This window comes from Nicotiana tabacum, chromosome 22 (assembly GCF_000715075.1).
Source record: "Nicotiana tabacum cultivar K326 chromosome 22, ASM71507v2, whole genome shotgun sequence".
NCBI classification, from domain to species: Eukaryota; Viridiplantae; Streptophyta; class Magnoliopsida; order Solanales; family Solanaceae; genus Nicotiana; species Nicotiana tabacum.
This window is the reverse complement of record NC_134101.1, coordinates 83,715,904-83,731,535: the sequence shown is the minus strand read 5'-3', so window position 1 is coordinate 83,731,535 and position 15,632 is coordinate 83,715,904. Positions and strand designations below refer to the sequence as shown.

General features: G+C 37.5%; 1 long non-coding RNA gene across 3 annotated transcripts; it reads right to left on the bottom strand.

The window, feature by feature from the left end:
- Positions 1-1,859: 1,859 nt before the first annotated feature.
- Positions 1,860-4,879, bottom strand: LOC107808194 (uncharacterized). 3 transcript variants are annotated; one of them, XR_001653085.2, is made up of 3 exons: positions 3,325-4,735; positions 2,752-2,848; positions 1,860-2,070 (listed from the first exon to the last, which is right to left on the bottom strand). It is a non-coding gene; the product is annotated as an uncharacterized LOC107808194 (long non-coding RNA). The 3 variants fall into 3 exon arrangements; XR_001653086.2 differs by having other exon boundaries at positions 3,803-4,735; XR_012705475.1 differs by having other exon boundaries at positions 2,752-4,879.
- Between the last annotated feature and the right edge of the window lie 10,753 nt (positions 4,880-15,632).

Genomic DNA, 15,632 nt, shown 5'->3' with positions numbered 1-15,632 from the left:
GTTGAAATAAGAAGCTATGTCTAAAGACCCTTGAGAAATATAGGCAGACTCAGAATATTCTACGCTATGAGATATTTCTTTTGACAAAGAGTTGATTAACCGGGAAACCACAAGATTATTACATCGTTGCCACTAGCGTGCCAGAGGAGACCCAGGAGGTGTCTTTGTAGAGGAACCACTAATGAAATCAAGTTTATTACGAATGGAGAGAGCAACTAAAATATTTCTTCTCCAGCTGCCATAGCAGGTGCCATCAAACGGACTAGAAACCAAAGAAGTTCCTAGTACATCTAATGGATGCACATATAGAGGGTGACAAGGATGCATAAAATCATCCTCATGAAACACACTACGAGGTGCAGTAGATGAAGAGGAAGGCGTAATAATAGGATTATCATTCGTCATTGTAAGAATATAGGACAACAAAACACAATAGCCAACTAATAGCCAAAAAGATTATGAAATCTGAGGAGGAAACTGATTTGCACCCCCCTCTTTTGCAACCGAAAAGAGAACGACCTTGTAAAATGAAGAAGAAACTTCAGGCGGCTCAGCAAAATTGACGAAGAAACCCTAGCTCCTAATAGTCGAAACCCCAGCTCGAAATAGTCGAACAAAATCAGTCAATTGCAGTCAAAACCAGTCAATATAGAAATAGTCAAACAAAATCAGTCAATTGCAGTCAAAACCAGTCAATATCTCCATCGAAGACGAAGATCCAGTAGAAATAGGCAAAAATATTCCGAAATCTTCTAGCAAATTCAGAGAAAACCCTAATCCAGCATAAATGCAATTAAAATCCAAAAAATCGACGAAAACTGAGGTGGTTAACATCGATTGGAAGCAGACGAAGTGAACTATCAGGATCTATGCTCTGATACCATGTTAGATGTTGAAAATCTAGAGAAGAAATGGAGATTAGGGAATGGGATGTTGCACTTGAGAAAAGTTTCGAGAAGAAGAGGAAAGGATTCGATATTTTCTCATTATTTCCCAACATGAATTCTTTAGTCTGTACAAAAAGAAATCAAAAGTAATAAACATAAATAGTGGGCCTTGACCCTTGACCCAGTGTCCCAATTACAACTAATTCAAACTAGAATGGGCCACTGCTAAATCTGATTACAATAATTGGCCCAACAATATAACCATCAACTTTTGTCTTCTAATATTCTAACAACAGTCAATCTTGATTGACCTAGGATAGGACTTATTTATAGTCAAGTTCAGAAAGAAGGCTCTTAGTTCTTGTCTGAGAATTTTCTCTCAGTCACGAGATGGGAATCAAAATTTTTCCCACAAGAGGCAACTCTATCCTTCACTACTATATGTGTTTGTTTGCAACAACTGCCTACTGAGTTTTACGATTAAGAAATACTAGAGAAAGTTGGAAAAAAACTAGGCAAACTACTAAAAATAGACACGTGCACATCCACTACAAAAGAACAATGAATTTGCGGCGATTTTTCTTGCGTACTGCTGCGGTTTTTAACCGCCACTATGTCCATTAATGGCGGTACGCTGAAATTGCATTCGCCAAAAACAAAAAATGGCGGTTTTGTAGAAACTACCATAATTGCACATTGCATAAAGTGGCGGTTCCATATTGTTGAAAATGGCAGTTCTAAGATGCCGTAATTTACGGAGTTATTTATATCAAACTAATTCAAGACCACCATAATTGTTCTTATAGTTGTGTCATACCTCTTTCTTTTCCATTTGTAATTCTTCTTTACACTGTTCTCATTCCATATTTATACTCTGCCCAACGCATTAAAAGTTGTGTATTACTTTATAAAGTTTTGATACATATAAAAGAAAGATTAATTAACTAAAGACTCATTCATAATATATAGGAGTATATAAACAGAATAAGCAATTCCAAATTACATCATAAAATGTATTAAAATTTCAAGGAGCAACATTTTACATCCACTCATCATAACAAAAGGAAATAACTATAATAAATTCTAGCAATAGTGGAGTATAAGCATGATCTGTATTGTTATCTCTATCTGGTGATCTTCTTACGTGGTTAGGTGATAGGATGCCACTTCTCATATCCAGTGCCTACAAAATAAATTAAAACAACAAGAAATAAGTAACTCAAATGATCAAGCTACAAACCAATATATTATGCATTTATAGAACAATTGAATATTTTTCCAGTGCAACTACAAAATACGAGACAATATTTTCTCACAGAACTCCCTTACTCATCAAGCGAGAGATTATGATCAATTTGTTGCTGAATGAACCTTCATAGTGCATTTATTTGAAGAAAAAAGCAAAAAAAAAACTTCATATGTACATTTTTACAATTGCTGAACTTTAATCCGCACAGAACACTCTAAGGAATGAGAGCATCAACACCTTGGATAGCAGGAAGAATACTTTCAGTTTTGAGTCATAGTTGGGTCTCATGAGATCGCACTTATAACAGATTCCAAAGGCTAATCATGCTTAACCCCTTTACATTACTCCATCCTACTTCTGACAAAAGACATTTAGTTGCCTCCTCAAAAAGAGTTTGTTACAACTTACCCCAATATCTGATTTTGAGAGAACCAAAAATAGAGGTCTTAGAATTTCATGTAAGATATATCAAGAGAATAATTTATCCTAAAAGAATAATTTAATGAAAGGAAACTATCCAGTCCAACTAGATCCAGGCATACTTAAGATTAAGACGAGTACGTTGGATACATACCAAAAAAGGAAAGCAAAGAAGAGTAAGGAGAACATATTTACCCTTCGAGCGAAAACACAATGAGACTCGCGAAGCCTCTGCAAGACACGGTGTAACCTTAATGCGTACACTGTAACCGAGCTGCATTCGCAATATTACCTGCCAATTCTACCAAGCTTCAATTCACGCTAAATTTCTAATCCAGACTAGACTTATAGTTAAGCAACCAACAACATAGATATTAATCATAAAGAACACCTCAAATCAAGTAAAACATTATCCCACAGATAGGTAAGTTAAATGAGAAAACCACTTGATTCTTCTTTTCATCAAGACCCAAATTGATATTCCTTGACAATTAATCAATGCGAAGATCATGATCAACATTTAATATTATTTTCAAACATTATCTAATCCCCACAGAGATGAAAAAAATTTATGTTTTCAGTGAAGCATATTGTCAAACACTTTGTGGGGATCAAGTCATCTTATTCCATCTTAGGGCTCGAGGAGTTATGCCACTCTCCTAATTGCAGAATTATAACAATAGATTAAATTCGTGACACCACAGATTCGATTTGCGCACATACTTAATATAGATATAGCATGAAAAAGAAGGAATTAGATAAACTAACCTTAGACTTAAGGAAATGCAAATTGAATGCTTGATAATGTACATGATTGATCAGCAAAACCACATTACTCCTTGAATCTATGTATTAACCTTGATTAGTGAATATACTAGTGAAGTTAGCCTATGCAAAAAAATCCACTGAAATGGCTAGCAAGGTTAGCCTATGCAGAATTTCATAGCTCGCATAAGGAGATATAAATGACCATGAAACACTACGGCACCACACAACTGTTGATTTAATCATCAACTATGCATTGATCCTAAACTAGTAACAACCACTATACAATCCTCTGTACATTTTTCGTTTCCCTGCTATTATATCATTGAACGTCCAACTAAGGGTACTCCCATCCCTACACTGAGGGACAAGTTCTAACCAAACCAATAGGACTTCTAAAAAATTTCAATCATAAGAAATTGGTTCCTTACAACACCAGAAATATAAAATCTAAAAAGAAACAAGCAACAAAAAATCGTACCTGGCACGATAGAGGTTAGCGAACTATTTGCGAGCCTAGCAAGAAGAGGAGATGGAAATGAGAGATTAGAAAAGGAGAGGAGATGAGAGGGATTCACCGCGTCAATGATCCAGATTTGAGCAAGATTTCGTGGGAAGGAGAAGCAGAATACATAGATCTAGGATTCGTTTATTTGTGAGTATTATATGTCTAGCATATTTGAAATAAACCAGAAATTATGTTAAAAATGAAAATATAAGCAGTGGCGGTTTAAAGCACCGTAAAATACAGTTAAATCGCTGTTTTACAAATGTCTGGCATGGGGGATTGAAAGCCGCCCCACAATATGGTGTCTTATGGCGGTTTTGGTGAACCGCCATATGTAACTCTCTGCAATTTTCCTCCTTTTTTGTAGTGATCTTCTACCTTGAGAGGGAGCATGTGTTTGCATTCAAGTACCTCTTGAAACTCCAATGGAAACATCAATCATTGTCGGTGATCATAAACAATCTATAATCTATGAAGGAGAAGGAATTTTATGTAAAAGATGTAGAAGGATAGGGCACACCCTAAAAACATGTGCACATAAGCCTAAACCACCAACCCCTTCATAGGAACAACTTGAATGCTCTGAAGCACGCAATAAACTGGATGAAAAGGATGAATGGAAGATGGTAACTTTCCCAAGGAGAAAGAAACCGTCCCATCCATCAATGCAAGGCCAAACCAGAATGACAAAAGGTGCAAGGAATTTATGGCGATTCAACACAAGGAATTCAGGTAAAAATGTTTGATGCAAATTCTCGTAAGTTCCTTGAAACAAAAACTTTTAATACAATACCAAGAATAATCTCAACAAAATTAACAACCATCAATGGTCTGTTAATTTGACTAACAATAACAAACCCAATGCTCCCCACAAAGCCCAATTCATGCAGGAGAAGCCCAAGTTCAATGCCAAGAGAAAGGCGGGACCAGGACCAGAGGAAATAGGCACAAATATCAACACAGGCCCTACCCAACTCCCAAACCCATAAAATGCAGCCCCCAGCGCAAAACAAGTAAAAATTGCACGGGGCGCCCTATTTGGTCGCCCTCATTTAACCTATACCTATTTTTTTTAAAACTTTTAATTTGTACCCATTTTTTAAACAACTTCAACCCCTTTCTCCTCCTCATTGTCCTTCTTCTCCTCAAAGTTATATCCGCCTCTTCTTTCTCAAACTTCCCCTTCTCCATTTTCTGCAAGAAATCTGTTACGGCTATGTATATAAACCTGTATTCACACAACGTTTTTATCTAAGATTTCGTTTTCAAGAAATTAATAATCATTTTTAGAAAGAGCCTCTAGTACTTGGGATTTTTCCAATATAATTTGTGGAAAAACTTATTGATATAGCCAGAAGCATAATTGAAGCAAGTAGAAAGCTAAGCTTATATATGTGAATTAGATGTTTCTGTGTTCAGAAAAAGAAAAATATGTGTTGTCTGAATGTATAATAGAATTGTATAATGTATTTTCGAATATTAGTTGCTTAGCAAGAAAAATGGCTGAGCAAAGCAAAGTGTGAGTTAGACGAAATGAGGTTGTTGCATTTAAAGTGGACGATAACATAACAAGCTGATTTTTCCAGAAAAAACTTCAGCTCTAGAGCTGAAGTTCGCTAGTTACAAACAAAAACTTCAGCTCTAAAGCTGAAGTTCGACAGTTAAAAAATAAAAACTTCAGCTCTAGAGCTGAAGTTCGCTCAGTTACAATACAAAACTTCAGCTCTAGAGCTGAAGTTCGGCAGTTACAAAACAAAAACTTCAGCTCTAGAGCTAAACTTCAAACAAAAACTTGCCAATTACGAACAAAAACTTCAGCTCTAGAGTTGAAGTTCGACAGTTACAAAATAAAAACTTAAGCTTTAGAGCTGAAGCTTACAAATAAAAACTTGCCAGTTACAAATAAAAATTTATGACAGTTACAAAACAAAAATGTCAGCTCTAGAGCTGAAGCTTACAAACAAAAACTTCAGGTCTAGAGCTGAAGTTCGCCAGTTACAAACAAAAACTTCAACTCTAGAGCTGAAATTCGACAGATACAAAATAAAACTTCAGCTCTAGAGCTAAACTTCAGGCCCGACTACTAGAATACTGAAGTTTTGTGTGATTGTCTTTGCTACTTCAGCCCCATATGCTGAAGTTATGCGAAAAAGTAGGTACACTTGCAATTATTTTTGCAAAGCTGGCACAAGTTAAAACATGACAATGCCCCCAAAACAACAACCAGGTCCAAGCTTGAAAACAAGAGCCCAATCAAAGGAGGTAGATATGGCCCACCCAATTTCCACAACTCCACTATCGAGGACCATCCCCAATTGGAAAACACCCCTCCTAATGATATACCTTATGCCAACAGCTACACGCTCTCCACTTATCCCCTACCGAAGCACCCTGCAGAAATAATCCCACCACAATCCATGGATACTTAAGTGCATCACCTGCGAAGTCATCCAAACTCAAGATATAAGACAATCTCCATCAACTCAATTGGATCCATAATTAATTCCAAATCCCAGGTACTAGACGCAATTACCAAAGTCAATGGACCGGAATTGACTCGACCCCAAATTTGGAACCAGCCAATATGTATTCCCAATCTAATCCACTCCCCTCCATTACATAAAGAGGAAAAACAAAAAACCCAAAAATTGAACAATCCACCCATCCTCACAACCTCCATCCCACTCCCACCGGACCACACGTCGACCCCTTGGTTGGAACTGGCTTTACAGGGCCAGTGTCTAACCTACAATTTTAATTGGGCAACCAACCAGTTACCCTCATCATTCAAAACCCAGCCCACCTAGTGAGGGTAACAATGGAGGCTCTGAACAGGGTCTTGGCGACCTTTGGACCATAGCTATGGTAGTCCATGGTTCTTCGGAGCAGCATGACCAATGCGCAGATCAATATCACCCTACTGATGGTCAACAATCTCATGCAACATACATTCCAGTCGATTCATTTATTTTTGGACCAACACCCTAGTTTGCTGTGATCAACCAATTGATTCAGTAGGAGGCTTCACCTTCAAGTCTTGTAAGGAGGGGCCACACCCTACCAATAGGAAACATAACAAAGGAAATAATCAGGGCTTTAGATCTGCTAAAGGGAAAATCAACCAAAGATGTAGAGTTGGCAAAGAGTAGATACCCACTAAGAACGAACTCGCTGTTATTGGACTCAGTTAGAGCGATAGAATTCAGTATGGACTGCAGCGAGATTCTAGTCCTATTGTGCCCCAAAGCCCTAATCAAGTGCGGAATGGGATTAGGATCTCACCAGAATGAGGGGGTGCTCAAGCCACTGATAACACTGACCTTAGTGCTTCGTATGCAAACCTCGGGAAAGAAGAATATGGTGATGCCTTTTCAGGGGACAAAGAAGGCACAAGTGATAGATTCCCCAATAATCCTAATCCTCCGACGAATTACATAATATGGAATGATAGAGGGGAAAACAATACCGACTTCAGAAGGCACTAATTAGCAATGATCCAACTTCACAAGCATGCTATGCTGGTATTACTGGAAACAAGGGTGAGTGACCACAAGAAGTTGACAGAAGAGCTTCAATTTGAACTGCACATTTAGTTTTAGGCGGTGGTTCTCTCGAGAGGCATTGTTATAATATGGAAGGAGTACATCCTACATGTAGATGAGGTATCCACCACACCCCAAGGTATCTATGTCATGGTTAAAGTATTACCCTCTTATACCCCCTGCTTGTTTCCTGCAATTTATGCAAGTAACCACCTATCTTATAGGAAATGGCTTTGGGAATGTTTAGCTGACATTTCTAAGAACCATAATGGTAGTTGGTTTGTATGAGGTGACTTTAAAGAAGTTATAAAGACTAGGGATATGTTTGGTAGCAATTGCATTAATCCTAACAAAAGTAAATTATTTTGTGACTACATAAACCAATAAATTAGTGGATCTAAGGTACAAAGGTAGTAAATACACTTGGATAACAAGAGGTACAAGAAGAAAACTAGTTTAATTCTTGAAAGAATTGACAGGTGCTTTGCAAATAACTACTGGATCTCGGAGTACCCTGAGGCTATAGTTACCCACCTTCCTAGGATCCACTCTGACTACTGCCCTTCGCTCATTAGACTAAAACATGAACCTAATCCTACAACTAGCAGACCTTTCAGATTTAAAATTAAGTGATGTATCCACCCATCATTCCCCAGCGTTATCCTGCAATCCTTTCCCCCTAATTCCACTCTTATCCACTCAACTCAACTCAATATTTTTAGGATAGTGCTACCTAATGGAAGAAAAATGCCTTTGGTAATATATTCCACAAGAAAAAGGAGGCCCATAGCCAGAATAGCTGACATCCAGAAATCCTCTAACTACCAATACAGTACTTCCTCCTAAATCTAGAAAACTTAACTTGGTTCATGCGCTAGACTCCATCTTTAAGAATGAAGAGGACTTCCAGAAGCTAAAATTCAAAATCAATTGGCTTACTGATGTGGATGCCCATACCAGATTCTTCCATAATTCTACCCTCAATGGGAGAAGAAGAAATAAAATCCTCTCTCTAAAAGATGATTCTGATAACTTGCAACATGACCAACAAGACATCAAAGACTTCATCTTTAAGTACTTTAGCTCCCTCTACACTTCTTCACACACATACTCACCCATTCACACCACCAGCCCAAATATTCAAAACAAAACTCTATCCAATACTCAAAGGGACACCCTGACCTTCCCCCCTTAAGGATAGTGAAGTCAAAAGGGCTATTTTCTCCTTCAAGCCCTTCAAAGCATCCGTACCGAATGGCCTACACCCTTTCTTATGTCAATAATAGTGAAACATAGTGGGCAAGACTGTCATTGAGTTCTTCAAGAAGAGTTTTGAAACTCATACCATGTACCCCACTGTGAATGAAACCTTGTTATGCCTTATTCCAAAATGCCCTCAGGCATCAATGCTTAAGAACTTTAGACCAACAAGGCTTTGTAACACAATCTACAAAACTGTCACCAAGATTGTAGTAAGCAGAATCAAACCTTACCTCCAAGATATAATAGGTCCTAGCCAAGCTAGTTTTCTGCCCAATAGGAGAGCCTCTAATAATGCTATTACTGTTCAGGAATACATTACTCATTTTGGAAAAATGAGAGGCAAAAATGCCAACATGATCTTAAAGATTGACCTGGAAAAGGCTTTTGATAGGTTTGAATGGTACTTCATTATAGACACTCTCCATGCCTTTAATTTCCCAATTGAACTCATCAAGCCCATCCTCTCCTATGTTAGTTTCTCTTCCATATCTATCTTGGTGAATGGCAGCCAAACTAACTCTTTCAAGCCCACCAGGGGAATTAGACAAGGAGATCCCTTATCCCCCTACCTCTTCATCATGTATATGGAGAGAGTCTCTAGGCTCATTGAGAATTCAGTTACTGCCAAAGAACTTAGGTCTGGTCCTAAGATATCCCATCTCTTCTTTGCTAATGACCTAACTCTATTTGCGTGAGCTGATTCCAGGAATTGTAACACTATCATCACACCCTGAACTCCTTGAATGAAGCATCATGCCAGAAAATCAATCTAACCAAGTCTAGAGTCCTCTTTTCCTCAAATTGCAAACTTGATCAGAGGGGAGACCACTTTACCAACCTCTCTATCCAAGCCACCTCCACATTTGGCAAATATTTAGACTTTTCAATGTTCCACAAGAGACTAATCAACAATGATTTTTAATTCATCATTAACAATAAACAATATAAATTGGTTGGGTGAAAAACTAGTTACTTTAACATGACTGGCAGAACCACATTAGCTAAAGTATCTAGGAACAACATACCAACCCATGTCATATAATTCTTCAAACTACCCTCCAAATACATTGAGGTGATTGATAGCCAAAGAAACTTCATTTGAGGCACCACCCCTAAAAAGAAGAAGATGCACCTTGTAGGTTAGGAAACCATCACTAAGTCTAAGAGTCAGAGGGGTCTGGGTTTGCAAAAGTTTGAGTACAAGAAATGGGCAATCCATGATGGCCTAGCATGGAGGATTTTCCATAATCCCTCCTCCCTCTAGGTCAGAACCCTCATTGCAAAATACTACAACTGGAATCACATTACAAAAAAGGCTAAATCCCCAATATAGCAATGTATCATCAAGGGTTGGGACACATGTAGACAAGCTTCTAGGTGGGTTGTCAATAATGGGGACAGAGTCAGCGTCCTCAATGATGCTTAGATCCCAAATAACACTCTCATAAAAAATATAATTAAGGGACCACTGACCTTAAATGATCAAGTAACCAAGGTGGCAACCATTTACAATATTGGTGAATGGAACACCTCATCCCTTTCTTTCAATGTCCCTGTCAATATCATGAATCTGATAACATCAACTTTTATCCATTATAATTCTATCAAGGATGATAAGATGATCTGGGGCCTAACCAGCAATGGCATCTTCAGCACAAAATAAGCCTACACATTCCTTGGTACCAAATAGGCCCTACAACAGATAGGGACAATAATAGCTTCAACTGGATATGGAAACTGAAAGTGCCCAATAAGATCAATACCTTTTTGTGGCTAATGTATCATGACAAACTCCCTACTAGAGCTTTCCTTCAGAAAATTAGTGTCAATTGCAACCCTTTCTGTTGTTTCTGTTCTTCTAACCTTGAAACAACTGCCCATATCTTTCAACTATCCCAATGTTAAGCTGCTCTAGTACAACCTTACCACTCAAATCACTATTGTCTATCCACAAAACCACCTTACATTCACAAGCCACTCATGGTCTAACACATATACCAACCTCAGGAAGAAGCCCTTCAATAAATACCTATCTTGGGAGGCTATCTTCCCATTCTATTTCTGGCACATATGGCTAACAAGGAACCACAAACTCTTCAAAAGAAAAAGAGACCACATCTCTACTCCCAATGTTATAGCAAAACCCATATAATACCATACTATAACAACATGGGATACAATGCAAAAAGAAGTTCTTCTTTGGGTAAAGTGGGATCCTCCAGCTAGAGGTCACTACAAACTAAACATTGATGGGGGTTGCACTAGGGAACCCAGGAAAAGTAGGAATTTGGGGTGTCTTTAGGACCTCAAGTGGTGACTAGATCCTATACTACATAGGAAGTCTGCCACACACCAGTAATACCCAGGTTAAGCTAACTGTCCTTCTACAGGGATTGCAAATCGCATAGCAAAGTGGCCAACACCCCTGAAATAGCCAATGACTCTACAGAGGTTATAAGAATGCTTAAAATGGGAAACGATACATATGAATATATTATCTCTTAATGCAGGTTGCTAATCCAAATTATAATGGGAAGAATGGCGGTGAAACATAACTATAGGGAACAGAATAGGGTAGTTGATCTGCTGGCAAAGGAAGGAGGAAGGAAATTTTTTTTTGGAAGGATAACTATGTTAGCAGTTCCCCCGGTGTTTGCAAATGAAGCTGTTTGGGCAGACATCCTAGGAATTGCTCTTCCTATAACCATTTTGGAATGTAATAGTGATATGATGGAATAATCTATAGCTACTACAGGGATACTAAATAACCCTATCTATTTTGACAATTTAGTTGTTAATATAATCAATCCCCCTCAACCAAAAAAAATATAGGAATCAATTAAGAATAATTTAGTCTATAAACATAATTCCATCCCCTAATATTATAGCACATTGAGATAAACACAAATACTATAGCAAGACGCTTGCATAACAAGTAAGCTCATCTTTCAATTATCAATCGGCTGAGATTCGTCAATTAGAATCACTTAACTTTTTCTCTTTATTGTTATTCAAGTGAATTTCTTTATTTTATCGTATTTTTCTCTTTACTTCAATTCATATACATCAACAAAGGATTGGGCAACGTTGGTTTAATTCTATTGCTTGTGGTTCAATTTAATAAATTTAGTTGGTTAGCATATGAAACAAACCAAATATTTCACCCAAACCAACTGATTGTATTAACTCAACAATAATTGGAATTACAATGCAAATGCTAATGATAGTAAGGATAGTGCAACAGAAAACTACGAAGAAAGGTGATGAGAAATAGACTACATCAGAATTGGGGATGAGAAGTATACAAGAACAGAGATGAGAAAATAGAGCTAACGTTTTACAACTTCAGCATAAAGAATACTCTACGCCCTCTGCTATAGTTATAACTAATTTTCTTTATCTGCGCTTAACCTGGGTCCCCCAAATAATTATTTAAATTCCCAAATATTCCATCCACCAAGTTACTCACTAAGTTCACAACAATACCTCCTGCCTCAAAAAGAATCTTGTTCTCAAGGTTCGAGTAGAGTAATATTATCTGTTGCAAGAACCTTGCTCTATAGCAGTGGAACCCATCAACCGAAGTCATACGACTCCATAAAATAATATCAACTTCCTTTGTATATGGTCTATTCTTCTCACTCTCTTTGGTGATACATTTATCTTTCAGAAGGTTAATGAAGTCATGATGTCTAACCAACACTTTCTTTAGGGCCTGCCTAGCCCAATAATCTCTGATGACCCCTTTTTGATTTATCAGAACTATTAGCCTAGCTTGATATGGTGGACCATAAATTAGTGTACTATACTCATTTTCTAGTGTTTGGTAAATCAATGCAGTTCTCCGCCATAACAGAACTTCGAATGGGTTTATGCATGTGTAGACTTTAAACATAGCAGACAAAATATCACCTTTATGAATGTTGAAAAAGATTTCAACCATCTGATAATCACCCCCAGCATACAATCCATCCTGGTAAGCATCAAAACGAGTATGCCTGAGGTTTTGCCTAGTCGCTGCCTCATATAAATGAAGCGTCGAATGAAGAAACACCATAGCGCACTCCGACCCAACATATGGATAGCTATACGATTTAAAATTGTGCATCATTTCATGCTTGTAGGGAACACCAATGTCACGCCCTGAACCTGAGGGCGATACCGGCACCCGGTGCCTCACCTATCCTTGCGTACTAACTTGCGACTAAGGGACTCTGAACATATAATGACATATTTTGGCCATGGGCCACATTGCAAGATAATTTTCAAAGAAAAATATAAATTGAACGGAAACTAACGCTGACTAAACATCAATATAAAGCTGGGCCAACAACGCCGTCATAACTACTACAGCTGACAAACCAACAAAATATACATACAAGGCTTACAAGCCTAACATACTGCACTAACTGACAAGATATGTCTACAAGCCTCTACTGATGGATGTATTGTGATCGGAACATGGCCGCTACCTACCCATAACATATATATACATATATACACAAGATGTACATAAAACTTTAGACCCGACATCCGAAGGATGTGGAGCTTACCGATCAAGCTGAACTCGGGCAACACCTATTGAGGAGGTCTACCCATCTGTCTGTCTGAACATGCACACATGAAATGCAGCATCCCCGGCAAAAGGTACGTCAGTACAAAATAATGTACCGAGTATGTAAGGTCACAGAATAACTGAAAGCTGTAACTGAACCAATAATATAATAACTAAAAGTAACTGGGAGTCAAAGATAATCTGAAGATATGCTTACATGCTGATACTGACTCAACTCTCTCAATATAGTAAGTAAAATAAATGTTCGGCCTTATAAGGCTTGGTATATATAACAGCTCTGTTGTAGTAGGCTCGTTCATAGGCACTCAGCCATATTAGGCTCTGTATCTCGGTCATTCTGGGCTCGGTCATAGGCTCTCGGCCATAGTAGGCTCTGTATATAACTTACCATCTGATCAGAGGTTGTCCAACAGGGGCCTACCCACCGATTATAGCTCGATGGTGGTGAAAATACTGTAATACTGTATATATATAGACCCTCTGCTCTCTTGACTGGAAGAAGACAATACTCAATTGAATATAAAGTCCCGATAAGGGAGAATACTGTAACTTATGAGATTAGGATAATGTATATAAATTCGGGAGTATGAACTTCTCTTTATGCCTTGTCATAAAACTCAAGTAATTACGAGATCATGCCAAAATGAAAGAAGGGCTTAGCCTTAACATACCTGAGCCGATTCTCTTAACAATCCATCTAAGATATGTCAATTGCGACGACACGTAACGGCAAGACCTACAGGCGTGAAATGCTCTGTCGTAGTAGACTTGCTCATAGGCACTCGGCCATACTAGGCTCTGTATCTCGGCCATTCTAGGATCGCTCATAGGTGCTCGGCCACAGTAGACTCGGTATATAACTTACCATCTAATTAGAGGTTGCCCAATAGGGTCCTGCCCACCAATTATAGCTTGATGGTGGTGAAAATACTGCAATACTATATATATAGACGTTATGCTCTCTTGACTGGAAGAAGACAATACTTAACAAATATAAAGTCTCTATAATGAAGAATACTGTAACTTGTGATACTAGGATAATGTACATAAGTTCAAGAATACAAACTTCTCTTTATGTCTCGTTATCAAACACATGTAGTTATGGGATCATGCCAAAATGAAGGAGAAGTTTAGCCTTAACATACCTTATCACAATCTTTCCAATCACCAAGTTAAACTCGCCTCTTCGCACTTCTTACAAAAATAATAATAATAATAATAATAATAATAATAATAATAATAATAATAATAATAATAATAATAATAATAATAATAATAATAATAATAATACTAATAATAATAATAATAATAATAATAATAATAGGAAAGATTGTTTTGAATAAAAATGGGCAGCATCTCTCATATAATCCTTACTTCCTCCAAATTCAAGATAAAACCAACAACAAAAGAACACAATAATATCAACATATATACATAATTTTCCAACCTTATATACACCACAAAATACTAAAAAACAGCCCAACACACCCAATCTCTTCATACACAAAATGATCACGGTAGTAGTGTCAAACAACTCGAAAATGTTACGACGAACGACCAGACCTCCACCCTGAATTTATGTGGTGTTTCTCTGCACCATTCCTCCTCCAAAACTCTAGAAAACCATAGTAAAATACGCAATCCAATAGAAACACAAAACAGTCAACAAAACAGTCGGCTACAAGTGAATAACTCGAACTCACTACTTTCGATCACCGTCCCCTGAGTTCTTACAATTATAGAAAAATTTCCATACATCTCCATAAGAAAAAATGGATAAAAGAAATCAGAAAACTTACCTTATTTGTTGAATAACTCAACTCTTATCTTGGTTCTTCAAACTCTAGGTTTTACCTCCAATTAGAACTTGAAAAGGAGAGAAAATCAATTAGGGTTTATGGGCAATTTTTGGAAGGATGTTTGCAGGGATTTAGGTCTGGTTATTGTGTTATATAATTGTGTGTTATATTGTAGGAGATAAGCTCTTAAATGGGATCTTTGTCCAATCCGAAATAGCCCCTTTTTGGATTCTCATTTAAGAAAGTAGGTGACATACCTGCTTGTCACATAGCAGTCTGCGCAGTCTCGCGGAAACGCACATATCACTTTACTTTGATATTGTATTAAAAAAAGATTTAACGTGTTAGAAAATAGACTCATAGATCTTCAATTTGGTAGGTAGAACATCCTCTAATTCCAAGTATATTTGGGCGAAAAGCTCATCTATATTTGACCTAAGTTTCTACATATTTATGAATGGGACTTATGATGACCTTTTCCAACTTTTGTTCCACAACTTGCTCGACTTCAAAATATAATACATGACTATCATACGACTAAAATAATTCATAACATAATCTCTTTATAATGTTAAGCACCCTAATCTCACCCCAAAAATACATGTTATAACATTCCAACTTGT